This window comes from Copadichromis virginalis, linkage group LG22 (genome assembly GCF_057382275.1).
Source record: "Copadichromis virginalis isolate Kocher_CV1m ecotype Utaka linkage group LG22, C_Virginalis_male_GT1.1, whole genome shotgun sequence".
NCBI lineage: Eukaryota > Metazoa > Chordata > Actinopteri > Cichliformes > Cichlidae > Copadichromis > Copadichromis virginalis.
The window spans coordinates 12996517-13010456 of record NC_140638.1 but is presented as its reverse complement, the minus strand read 5'-3'; the positions used below and the strand labels follow the sequence as shown (position 1 = coordinate 13010456).

The following is a 13940-nucleotide window of genomic DNA, read 5'->3' as shown; positions in this document are numbered from 1 at the left end:
CTCACTCCGGTATGGCAAGGTATCCATCTTCCAGAGTCTCTCCACATGGCTGAAGAGCTCAGCTTCTGGTGAGGCCCCAGAGGTGAAGAGACACTGCTGTGGGGTTAGCCGCTGACGTAGGAATCTCGATGGACCCTGTAAAGTCCATCCAAGTCGGGTGTGCACAGCTGCAGGTCCACCTGGAGGACCTAGACGTACTGGCTCCACAGGAGTGAGAAGATGTGGATTATCTGACCCAATAAGCAGAAGGGGCTGTACCTCCTTTATGTCTGGCAGTGGCAGGTGCTTAAGGTGACGGTACCGCTCCTGTAATGCTTTTATCGGGTAACTATGGCGTGCTAGGCCAAGTTCCTTTGCTGTGAAGGCTCGGTGGATCTGGAAGGACTTGTTCGGCTGTGAGGCAGGAGAAATGGAGAATGACACAGCAGCACCATGGATGGTACAGCTATCTTGACGGACAGTGCGGAGTGCTAGGTCCTCAGCTTCCCCGTGCAGCCCCAAGCAATCAGCCGCTTCGTGCAGAAGTATGGTACGCTCTGATCCATCATCCAGTATAGCATAGGTTTCAACCATCTTTGTACTGCTCCTAATGATGACACGACTTAGCTTGAGTAACACCTGACTGCTATTGGTTTGCCGGTCTACGTACAGTGTCTCAGAGGTGGAACTTACTAAGCATGTGCTTTCCTCTGGTGCACTGGTTGAATCAGAGGCTGTAGCATCTGGGCTGGTATTGACATCATGAAGAACTTCAAGATGTCGGCGCCCACATGGTTTACACTTGGCTTTGAGGTTACACTTAGCTGCTTGATGATCACGGGCGCATCGCCAGCACCTCTTATTCACCTTGATCCACTCTGTCTTCTGCTCCTTCGACAAGAGTTTGAAGTTACTGCACTGATTCAGGTAATGCTGCACTGTATTACAGAATGGACAGTACTTCTTGGGCCTTTCTTGTGCCGCTGACATGTCACCTTCCATCTTTCTCCTGGGCTCACTACCATGGAGAATGGTGGCAACCTTCTGAAACTTATGCTCAGGACGTCTTTCCTTTCGTGAAACTTGCCTCTCCCTGTCAGAGTGGCCGCAATATTGGTCTCCAATTACCTGGACACGCACCTCATACTCAAGCCATTCAGCAAGATGAAGCAGTGTTGGTATAGGAGTGTTGATGGGATTGACAAATCTCTGGAAATTTGCTCTTAGGTCATAAGGTAGCTTAGCTAAGAGGCGAGATACGTGTGAGCCACACCTCAACTCTGTCCGACCTTGTTCTCCCAACTGGTGTAACATACCGACTAGCGCACGGACTTGTAGTGCAAAAGACTTGAAGGCTCTGATGTCACCACTCCTAATGTTGGGTCCATCCATCAGTTTGGTAATCCTTTTTAAGGCCAGATGTTGAGGTTGCCCATACATTTCTGTAAGTGCTCTCATGGTGTCAGCAAATGGGAATGGACTGTTACTGTATGAGTCAGCTACAAGTAGTGCATCTTCACACTTAAGGTGATCTGTCAAGATTTGGAACTTGAAGTGTTCAGGAGCATCAAGTGGAAGTATGTTATCTAGAGCTAGCTTTAATCTTGCAAACTCACGTGGGTCCTCGTGCACAAGGTCGGGGATCGTTGGTTGAGGTCCACGATAAGTCTCTATCGGTTGGGCTCTGCTGAGAGAGAGTGGTGTCTGAGGGCACCCACCTGGTTGCAGGCGATCGGTTGGACACTGTCGGCGGTCATCTGGATAGTTACCACAGCGCCTGTACGGATAACTCGAATCCTGATACCCATATCCATAAGGAGAACGATAGTGACTGTCAGGGCAGCTTGGGTGACCAGGGGTAGGATGCCTGTCATCTTGTCTGTAGTATGGATCATCTTCATAGCAGGCCCCTAGCCTTGGCAATCTAGGAGGAGTGGCAGGCTGACTGCAGTTCCTGTGGCGACGAGCATACACCTCGTCAACCCTTCTTTGGCCTGCATGATACGGTGATCGTCCCCTTGCTGCTGACGCTGGAAGTGGAGAGGGCCTCTCACCTGGTGTCATTGGTGAAAGAAAATCTTGAGATTCAGGGCATGAGTCGACTGAAGGTGATGGTGACTGTGCGCTGCGCTCCCTGTCAAGATCTGCGTCATTTAGACTGTGGGTGAGCTCCTCAATCAGGCCATGCTGGCTGTCCTTTGGATGTTGAGACTCATCCCCAAATGGCACCTGTGGAGCACTTTCAGGCTGATGTGGGCTCTTCTGACCTTTGATTGGCACCAGCTTACTAGTGTGGGCAGGTGTGGTTGACGTCCCATCCTCAGACCGTGATGTGGCATGCTGTGGAGCTAGTACAGGTGAGCTAGAGATCAATTCTGTCAGGCGTTGCACATCTAGTCGGAGTTGATTGTGTTCCTCTTTCATATGATGAATATATTGGAGAATTTCAGGATGAGTAGAATGCTTGCCCTGATCATCATGTGAGAGTCGGTTCTTAGTGAGGTCATCCACTTCATAGTTCTGGAGGTATGATGGCAGCTTGCTATGTCTGTGCGGACGGTCAGACTCTCTGTATGGGTATCGGCCTTCCATTCTGAACATATAAGGCTGAAGCAGTTGCTCACCTCCGGCTCGAAGGACCAAATGTTCAGAAGGGTTAAAGAAATCTGAGCTGGCAGCAATCACTTCAGAGTGTCGGGTCAGGACACTTGCAAATGTTCAGATGTGAGAGGAACAAACAGGCAGAGTCCAGGAATAAAGTTGTCATTCTTTGTATTTTCAATTGAGAATGTGCCCGCAGCTGGGCGAGATAGATTGTGTGTGTGTGTATGTGTGGTTTCTGCAGACAAAGCATAATAATACAATCAATTAGGAATCAGATTACATAATAAACATAAAGATACAACTGAGGTGTACTCAAGTACAGTATATAGCTAAATAAGCTGACATTATACTTCAGCCTGGTTACATAAACTTAAAGTCAGACATTATGCATTAACACACCGCATACAACTATGCACTGAAGGCAACTGTACATTGGTTTATCATCTGTTACACGGAGCACAGAATCAACAACACGATAACAACGAATCTCTCTCCTAGAAGCTAATTAGTAAACAAATCTGTTATGCTAGCGAACTACCACTTGTACATAATGTCACATAAACAGAAGCAGAAACTGCTGGTAAGTCATCAAATACACTCATGGCTGAACACCAACACAACTGAGTGAAGTAAAACATTAACTTACGGTCTTATGAACGCACACACTGTCCGTTGTTTGGCTGCCGTTTGTCTCTGAACTAAAGTTGCGGACATGCACCCCGATGGTGCATTCAGGGGGCATAGGAAATCCCATACACAACCCTAACCCTTTTGTACACCCTCAGTCTCAGCTACCCTCCAGTTCCATATCACAGTGACATTATTTACATAATCTACGTGACCGTATTCACAGACAGATTTGTAGCAATGATGCATCCTGCTCTGACACAACAAACAAGAAAACAACAAAAAAGATGAATTATTTGGGAGCTGAAATGTCGCCTACAAGCTGGACGACTTGTTTAGCCTTCAAGATAAATCTGTGTCATTAGTCGTTTCTCTTCATGAAATGTCATTAGTGGCACAATGACGTGGCTGCTACTACTACTACTACTACTGCTCTTTTACCTCAACCTAGGCTAACCAGACCACTGACCACTTCTATTTACTGATGTTTTCTTAAGGTGCAGTGCATTTGAACCTTCAAGGCTTTAGGCCACATATTGATCCACCACTCCAGCACCTTCAAATAATGAGTTATAAAATCTGACAGGCAGTTTAATATTTAATATCAAGTGAATTTATGTTTCCTTCTCATTCCTGACATGCATTCATTAATGCAGTCATCAATAAAGCTAAGGTCACATTAATTCAACATCTAGCCAACAGCTTCTTTGATTTTTGGTCTAACACTTCAAATGGCTAAACAAAATTAGACAACGGATCTAAACATGTGTTGCAGACCTTATTTAAATGTTTTTGTATGGACAAAACTACAACAAAATACTACAAATCACAAATAAACAAATAAATGAATAATTACTGGTTAGTTTAGTAGAGTTTAGTGCAGGCTAACCTGGGTTGTTTGCAGTACTTGCATGGTGTGTTGTATGTAGTCAGGTTAGGTCAAAGGCAGCATTCATCTGTTTGTTAAAATAGCAAATGGACTGGTACTGCACTCTAACTCTGCACCAGTGTTGGTCAAGTTACTTGAAAAATGTAATCAGTAACTAATTACTGATTACTTCCCCAAAAAAGTAATCCTGTTACTTTACTGATTACTTATTTTCAAAAGTAATTAATTACTTAGTTACTTAGTTACTTTTTAAAAACACGATTTACAACCTGAATAGGTGATAAAGCGATAGATCTTTCAGCCCAATTCTACTTTTTCTGCATAATCCATCATACAAAATGTAATCAAATGGAAAAGTCTCTTTTTTTAACTTGTTTTATCAGTTTTAATCTTTTAACTTTATGCATCAAGCAAAAATTTAATTACATGCAACATTCTCTGACTGGAAGAAATTTGTTTAATATTTAAACCTGCACATTCCAGCACATAAAATAAAATATTTTTTTGTGTTTACACTCAGTCTTTTAAATAGATGCAAGTGAAACACAGCAGAAAATAAATAAAATCAAAGACTAGCGGTCCTGTTGCTCTATTATCACCTGTAAAGCAGGAGTGGGGTAGGCGGAGGTTTACCCTGGTGCAGGTGTGCCACAGTTGAAGAATCCGCGAGATTCTCTGTGTATTTCCCATTACGTCGTAGCGCACTCGGTGCTTGCTTGGAAGTTTAGGGGGTTTTTTCGCTGTAAAAAAAAGTTTTCTTCCCACGCACAACGGACACTAATGTTTTTGTCACTTTTTATGGAATCAAACTCAAAGTAAGGTCAGTACTTCCACACTTTAAAAGCTGCACGCTCACACTCTCTCCTGTACTCGATATATTATCCATTGTTGATCTGCACACAGCTGTTGTCACGAACGTTGCACTCGCTTACGTCACTGTCATGAGACATTCTCGCAAAAAATCACGGTCTTAGTAACGCAGTAACGCAGCGTTCCTACGGGAAAGTAACGGTAATATAATTACCGTTTTTGCAATAGTAATCCCTTACTTTACTCGTTATTTGAAAAAAGTAATCGAATTACACTAATTTCTGAATTAAATTTAGGTTAATCGTGCTACTTATTTTCATTAGCCAAATTCTGGTTGTTCTCCCCCGGGTGGCTTTATATTGGTTAGGTGTTAAAAAGCTGTTGTTATGGCTCATATGACATCTGCTTCTATCTTGTCCAATTCATTTGTTTCCACAAAGATTAGTGACTCTTAAACCCAGCAGCAGCACCACAGGTCAGCTGATTGCAGCTCATGGTCAAAGGAAAATCTACTGGAGCTCCCAGTGCAAATTATTATGTGACTCATTTCTAAGTGATTCTTTTCCCCGCGCTGCACGGCTTCACCAGATCTTTAAAGGGTTCCCCCACCTGCCAAATTCTACTTCAACCCCTGCAGAGAACCTAGGCATGAGGTATCAGCAGGATAAAAATAAAACTGGTGGCACACAGAGAGGCGTCACTTTTTATACAGCAAACATCGCCACAGCTGGTGGGAATAAATCTGTTTGTTACGACCAAATTTTCCATGTTCAGTGAAATTTCCTTAAAATGATATGCTCATGAGCACATGTTGTTGGCAGGCTTTGAAAAGGAATAGAAATAATGGATTACATGTATATTATAGAGAAAAAACATGATAAAAAAAACATCTGATGAAACTTAAACATTTTGTTGATGTTTGCCAGAAGGACAACAAAGTTGACATACATAGAAAAAGTTTCTTAAAACCAAAACTTAAAAAAAGAAGAAGTAATCACTGGTGAATTGTGCTGGAATCCACAGCTCCAAGAGATTCTTCAAATGAAAGCTAAGTGCACATTTCAACTAAGCTCAAAAACAAGGGGTTTTCAGCAGTCAATGAGACTTGCATAGGGGGCTGAGACGGGATGGATCACTGACACTGGAGTAAACTGTGATTAATAATAATAATAATAATAATAATAATAATGGATTGGATTTATATAGCGCTTTTCAAGGCACCCAAAGCGCTTTACAATGCCACTATTCATTCACTCTCGCATTCACACACTGGTGGAGGCAAGCTACGGTTGTAGCCACAGCTGCCCTGGGGCAGACTGACAGAAGCGAGGCTGCCATATCGTGCCATCGGCCCCTCTGGCCAACACCAGTAGGCGGTAGGGTAAAGTGTCTTGCCCAAGGACACAACGACCAGGACAGAGAGGCCGGGAATCAAACCGGCAACCTTCCGGTTACAGATATGCTTCCTAACCCCCTGAGCCATGGGGCGACCGTGGCTCAGGGGCGACCGTGGCTGATTAAACTGATTAAGGTGGACAAGGTAAAGTTAGAAAAGCATGACTGGTTAAACTGAGCAAGCAAAACACCAACAAAAAACTGTGTGACAATAGTGTGCCTGAGAGACTGTACTACACAAGGAGCGACAACAAACTGGTTACAAGTGGAGATCAGGATTGGAGCTTTATTCTGCAGGTGACTGGCAATGAAAAACAGGCACCCCAACTAAGGAAGTGCAAGGACTTTCCCAAGGCACACTCTCCCTGAAAGAGTTTCTAATAGCTACATAAAAAAAACCTCCCTGTTTTTAGTGATAATGTAAAATCTCATAAATATCAATGATTCATCATGAAAAGAAAGTAATCAAATTCAGTCAGTCCCTACTTAGCAAACCATACGCCAGATATGAATGAAGTCCAGAGCAAACCACACTATAAATCAATACACTTACTGTATTTAGAACATTTCTGTAGCATCCAGTCGAACTGAGAAGGCCAGAACTGATGGTTGTTGAACGACCTTTATTGTTCCTTGCCGTGTATCGGACAACGAACCAACGTAAGAGCTAGACAAACAAATGAAACAATTACCATATTATTCATGTACAGCATCTTAACCGCTCATTACGCTGGTCTAACCGTTATCTATTAAACTATATAATACATATTATGCATTTCAACTTGCTCAAATTAAATCTTATACATTACAAACCTTGTTCCCCTGTCGACTGTAGCTAGAACCATTTGTCTTCGTACAATTTAACTATATCCCTCTCTCCCTTTTCTCCGTTAGCATTAATTTTTCACCTTCTTCCGTCTTTCTGCACATCAAGCCGTTTACCGTTAAAACATTCACTTCCGGTCCCACAGGAAGTTACCAAAACAAAAGCACAAACGTTACATTACGTGAATGTGGGCCAGCTTTACACATCCGCCGCTACACTCCCACCAAATTATTTGCTGTTACAAACAAATAAAACACAAATAATTTCTAAACAGGTAACTTAACAATGATAATACCTTTGTATATGCAACAACAAATTCTCATCGCGTTTTAACTGCTTAGTGCATCTTGTTTTTCACAACTTTCCAGCAGTAGAACCAACTTATGAACTGGGCGTTCCACTGTAGACATCTTATGCAAACGTTCACCCTTTTTACTAAGGTTTCTGTCTGCAAAGGTTACTTTGACCTTTCTCACAAGTCCATCTTCGTCTGTTATGGTGTCCACAACCCTACCAAGTCTCCATTGGGATCGTGGCAGTATTTCTTCCTTGTCCATCACTATGTCACCTACTTGCATATTCCTTTTAACAACATGCCATCTCTGCCGGACCCTGATGTTGTGCAGATATTCTCCCTTCCATCTGCTCCAAAATTGCTCCGTTAGGTATTGCACCTGACGCCATTGCTTCCGGGCGTACAGATCCTCTTTAACAAACTGTCCTGGAGGAGGCAAGGCTGTTGTGGTCTTCATAGTTAGGAGATGATTTGGAGTTATTGGTTTCAAACTGTTTGGATCATTGAGATTGTCTGTCGTCAATGGGCGGCTGTTTACTATTGCAGCTGCTTCATAGAGAAAGGTTCTGAGCGATGAATCGGTGAGTCGTCTCTTTGCGAGAGCGAGTGTGGCGTTGAGGACGTTTCTCACAGTCCGAATTTGTCGTTCCCATACTCCACCTGCGTGGCTAGCATGGGGTGTGTTAAACACGAATTCACATTGTTTCTCAGATAGAAAGATTGTCAGTTTTTCAGTGTCTATTTCATTCAGTGCTGCACACAGTTCATTTTTGGCACCTACAAAGTTAGTACCTCGATCACATTTTATTTGTCTGACAGAGCCTCTCAGAGCTATAAAGCACCTTAGTCCATTAATGAAAGCGTCCGTAGTCAGGTCTTCTAACATTTCTACGTGTACTGCTCGTAAATAGAAACAAGTGAAAAGGAGAGCGTACCTTTTGTTTTCTTTTCTTGCTTGTTTGGTTAGGAACGGGCCGAAAACATCCATACCACAGTATGTGAAAGGCGGAGAATGCTCGACTCTTTCTGTGGGGAGATCTTTCATTTTTTGTCCTTCCACAGCTCTCCTTAGTCTCCGACATGTCACACACTGACGGATGTAGTCTGATACTGTTTGACTTAGCTTGGGAATCCAATAACCGCTGGACCGTATTTCGTTCATTGTGAAGCTCTTTCCTTGATGATTTATTCTTTCGTGACAGTGAGCGATTATGAGTTTTGTAGTATGATGGTCTCTTGGAATGACAGTTGGATGTTTGAATGTGTTAGGAAGCGATGAGTGTTGTAGCCTTCCTCCCACCTTGAGCACATTGTCTTCGTCCAAGAAAGGATCCAACTTGTAAATTTTGTTCCTCTCATGTAGTGCCTTTCCTTTGCTTAATGTCTTTATCTCATCTGAAAATGTTAGTCCTTGTAGGTTTTTGATAATCACCATTTCAGCGTTTTGTCTTTCAGTTACAGTGCTGAGTGACTTTGATTTGTCTCTGAGTAGGAACCGCTTGAGACGTGCTATGGCACTGACAGCATGTGACCAGGATGAGAACCTTGTGAGACGGTCACAGAGACTCTTGTGTTCTGTAGTTTGGCTGTTGAGTGTTTGCACTTTTCTCACCTCTGGATCTCCCACCAAAAGTTCAATAGACTCTTTAGTTGGAAGATTTAACTTCCTTTCCCATAAGAACTGAGGGCCTGTGAGCCAGTTCGATGATAGCAGCTCTGCTACTGATGTGCCCCTTGAAGCTATGTCAGCAGGGTTTTCACCCGTTGGTACATAGAACCATTGCTGTGGTGCGGTATTGTTACGTATTTTTTGCACTCTATTGGCAATGAATGTGTGGAAGCGTCTTGCTTCATTGCTAATGTACCCCAGCGTGACCTTTGAATCTGTCCAAAAGAACTCTTCCACATTGTCATAGGGTAACTCTTCCTTTAGCATGCTGCTTACTGTGATTGATACTGCAGCTGCAGTCAACTCCAGCCTCGGAATTGTGGTAACCTTTGTTGGAGAGACTCGAGCTTTGCCCATTACAAAACTACAGTGTACCTCTTTGTTTTTGTTTATCAGTCTTAGGTAAGTGCATTGTCCATATCCTGTCGTACTTGCATCAGAAAAGTGGTGCAATTCTCTTTTTACCACATCTCCAAACGATGCAGGAACATAACATCTGTTTATCTGCAACCTTTTCAGGTTGTGTAGATCTTCTTTCCAGCACTGCCATTGCGGGTTGAGATGTTCAGGAAGTGGATCGTCCCAGTCTGTACCTTGGCGGCACAGTTCCTGCAGGATTCTTTTGCCGTTAAGAACGTACGGAGCAATGAAACCCAACGGGTCGAATATTGCTGCGACTGTGGACAAGATGCTGCGTCTGGTTGGGGGTTGATCCTTTACAGCTTTGTTGAATGTAAAACAATCCTTTTCTATGTTCCAATACATCCCGAGTGCTCTTTCTGTTTGTGATTCGCTGAATGTCAAGTCCCTTGTTTTTCTGTCTGTTGCATGTTCTGAAGCAGGAATGTCTTTGAGTGCAACACTGTTGTTAGACACAAACTTATGTAACCTTAGCCCACCTTTCGCACATAGCTCACGTGCTTCTCTTGTGAGTTGTGCAGCGTCTTTCACGGTCTCAACGCTTGTTACCCCATCATCGACATAGAAGTCTCTGGTTATAAACTGTGCCGCTACGGGGTACTTGGAGCTGTTCTCTTTGGCTAAACGTTTAAATCCGTAATTTGCACAACCAGGTGATGAAACAGCACCAAAGAGATGTACGGTCATTCGATAAGCTTGAGGTGGTTTGCTCATGTCTCCTCCTTTCCACCATAGAAAGCGTAGGTAGTCGCGATCGTTCGTGTCGACTTTGAATTGGTGGAACATTTTTTCAATGTCGCACATTAGCGCTACCTGATGTTGTCGGAAGCGGACGAGCACGCCGATCAAGTTGTTTATCATGTCGGGGCCATTTAGTAAATGGTCGTTGAGACAGGTACCCTTGTGTCTGGCTGAACAGTCGAACACCACACGTAACCGTTCTGGTTTCTTTGGGTGATAGATGCCGTGGTGCGGTATGTACCATGTCTCGCCTTCAGGTCCATTATCATCGGTCTCTTCGGCGTCGTCCCTTTGTATGATGTCATTCATATATGTGACATAGTCTCTTCTGTATTTTTCATCGCGCGTTAGTTTACGTTTGAGCTGATTGAGTCTGCTCTCGGCGAGTTGTCTGTTATCTGGCATTTGTGGCCTTTCCTTAAATGGCAATGGCATTTCGTAATGTCCCCTTTCTGTTTGTGTTATGCCTTGTTCAAGTTTCTCGAGAAACCTAAGGTCGTCTTGAGACACCCTCTTTTCGTTTATTTCGTCTTCTTTAAAGTCCCTTTCTAGTGCACGTATTGCATCTGCGGGAGTACATGGAGGCATTTCTTTAACAATTATTCTGTGACAGAGACTCCTTGTTGTCTCTGATCCATTGCATGGCGCTGAGTTGCCAACGATGCTCCATCCTAAATCAGTTTGGATGGCATATGGCTCATTGTCTTTACCTAAGAGTACTTGTCTGGGCGCCAGAGCTTGGGGACAAGAATAACCAATCAGGAGACTCACCTCACAACTGAGGAGCGGTGGGATCTCATCTACAATGGACGACAAATGGCTCCACAGTTTTGCCGTGTCACATGTTGGTATGTGTTCTCTATTTGCAGGTATGTAGTCCTTTGTGTAAGCAGTTGGGAGCCTTAGCACTGTTGCTGAATTGTAACCTCTCACTAGAAGATCACACACCTTTCCGCTGCTTACTACTGCATTTTTACCCATCATTGTGGTAAGTCTGAGTTTTACAGGGCACACATTTGCTTGCAGTTTCTGTGTTACATCCTGATCTATAAAAACAGTGTCACTCTGCGTGTCTAGTAGCGCATAGACTAGTTTTTCCCTTTGTGGATTAGCAGCCGTTGAGACCCATACTGGGACTATCATGGAGGTGCTGACTGTGTGTTCTGCTCTAGCGACATTTAACGCCATGGCTGTTGCACTTTCAGGTGAGTTCCCTTGTGTTGCGATGTCTATACTCACTTGAGCTTGCTTTTCTCTTTGCAGACTGATGCTGTAGTTCTCATCGTGAAGACAGGTCGGGTGTCTCTTAGAGCAGGTTTCACAAGTGAGACGCCGTTTGCAGTCCTTGGCACTATGACCTTGCTTTAAACAACCATAACAATGTTTATTATCCTTTACATGTTTCTTTTTCATTTCCAGGGTCATTTGCAGAAACTTTGGGCACTTTATAAGTGGATGCGACTCTTGGCACAGTGTGCATGAAGAACTGTTGTATATTTTAGTCTTTGCATCTCGTTCAGTTGTGTTAATGTTGAATACACTTGCCTTGTTTCTTTTGACTTCTCTTGTGTTTCTTTTGTCATCATTTATTTCCGTGGAGCGAAGTGCATGTATGGAAGTGACTGGGTTGCATGCTACTTCTGCTTCAAGTGAGAGAAAGGAGGCAAATTCACTGAAGCTGGGGAATTCACCACCGTCCATGAGTGTCTTTGTTACATGCCTGTTCCATCTTGTGTTTATCCAGTCTGGCAATTTATGCAACAGTTTCTGATTTTCTTCACAGTCATTGAGTATTTGCAGTCCTTTCACGTGAGGCATAGCAAGTGTGCATGCATTCACAAAATCAGCAAAGTTCCTTAGCCCATCAGCATCTCTCGACTGTATTTTAGGCCAACTAGATAACTTCTCTCTAAATGCCCTTTGTAGCACGAAAGGCTGGCCATACCTTTGGTTTAACTTTGCCCAAGCATCGTTATACGCTTCTTCATCATTTCTGAAGAAAGTCCCTTCAAGGCACTTGCGAGCTGAGCCAGTTACATACCTTTTCAGATAGTACAGTTTATCTGCTGCTGACATGCCAGTTTGTTCAATAAGTGACATGAAAGTGGATTTCCATTCAATAAATTTTATTGGCTCACCACTAAACATCGTTGGTTCTGGCGTGGGGAGTCTATTTATTCTTATGCTGTCTTGTACCGCCTGTGCAAGCTGGCTGACACTAGGAGGGGTTGTTGGCGCCGGTATGGAGTATGATGGTACAGTGTGTTTGGGTGTGTGCTCTGGGTTCACCTTTTCCATCTTAACTGAATATGCATCATCAAGTTGCGACAACTCTCCGTTGTAGGCGTCCAACCTGGCGCGAGCGGCTTCCACCTCCCTTTCGGCTTTCAGGCGTTCCAACTCTGATGTTTGAACTGCCATTTGTTTCTTATGCTCCTCTTCTAGAGCCTTTATCTTTTCCTTCTGTCTTTGTTCCTCTTGTACAATCTTGTACTCTGCCTCCTTTGCTGCTAGTTCTGCTGCTGCCTCTGCTCGTTTTGAAGCAAGATGTGAGGCTGAAGACAGTTGGCTACGTTTCGATGCTGCAGTTGAACCATAGATGGATTGGGCATAATCATGTTCTAATAGTCTGCGTAGACGTTTTCTTTCATATTCTCCATCAAAATCTCCATCTACGCCGCTTATTCTTTCCAGGATGACTTTCACGATGTCATGAGTAACTGCTTCACATGCATCGGTTTTTCTTCGTATGTCCGATGAAGGTGCAATGTGACTTCTCATTTCAGTGTACAGCTTTAGCAGTTCATCTTTTCTTTGCTCTACATCATCTGCAAGATCTGCCATTTCTTTCTCTGAAATGTCCAACTTTAATCTTTCTCTTGTTTCTCGCACTCGTATTTTCCATTGTTCATAAAGAGTTAATAGTCTTTTTTCTTTTTTACTTATCTCTTCTTTCTGATAAGTTAGCATTTTTTCGGTTGGCACCTTGGCTCTTTCTGAACGTCTTGGAATCGCGGAGTCACTTTGAGCTTTATCTTGTGGCTCATTTAATATTTGTTCTTTGTTTGCAAACTGTTCATTAATGTCTTCTTCTAAATCCTCCATTTTAACTTTATTTTCCTTAAGCCTTTCACCGTTTTATTCTCTGACCTGCTTCTGCCATCTGCTGGACGTTGTGGGAATTGCCGTTAAACCTTGAGCCCTCGTGGTGTAGCAAAATGGCGGCGGGCAAGCTCTTACTGTAGCATCCAGTCGAACTGAGAAGGCCAGAACTGATGGTTGTTGAACGACCTTTATTGTTCCTTGCCGTGTATCGGACAACGAACCAACGTAAGAGCTAGACAAACAAATGAAACAATTACCATATTATTCATGTACAGCATCTTAACCGCTCATTACGCTGGTCTAACCGTTATCTATTAAACTATATAATACATATTATGCATTTCAACTTGCTCAAATTAAATCTTATACATTACAAACCTTGTTCCCCTGTCGACTGTAGCTAGAACCATTTGTCTTCGTACAATTTAACTATATCCCTCTCTCCCTTTTCTCCGTTAGCATTAATTTTTCACCTTCTTCCGTCTTTCTGCACATCAAGCCGTTTACCGTTAAAACATTCACTTCCGGTCCCACAGGAAGTTACCAAAACAAAAGCACAAACGTTACATTACGTGAATGT

At 43.2% G+C, this 13940-nt stretch overlaps 1 long non-coding RNA gene across 1 annotated transcript; it reads left to right on the top strand.

The window, feature by feature from the left end:
- The first annotated feature begins 11517 nt into the window (after positions 1-11517).
- Positions 11518-13460, top strand: LOC146682915 (uncharacterized). Its single transcript, XR_014917555.1, has 2 exons — positions 11518-11579; positions 11675-13460. It is a non-coding gene; the product is annotated as an uncharacterized LOC146682915 (long non-coding RNA).
- Positions 13461-13940: the final 480 nt, after the last annotated feature.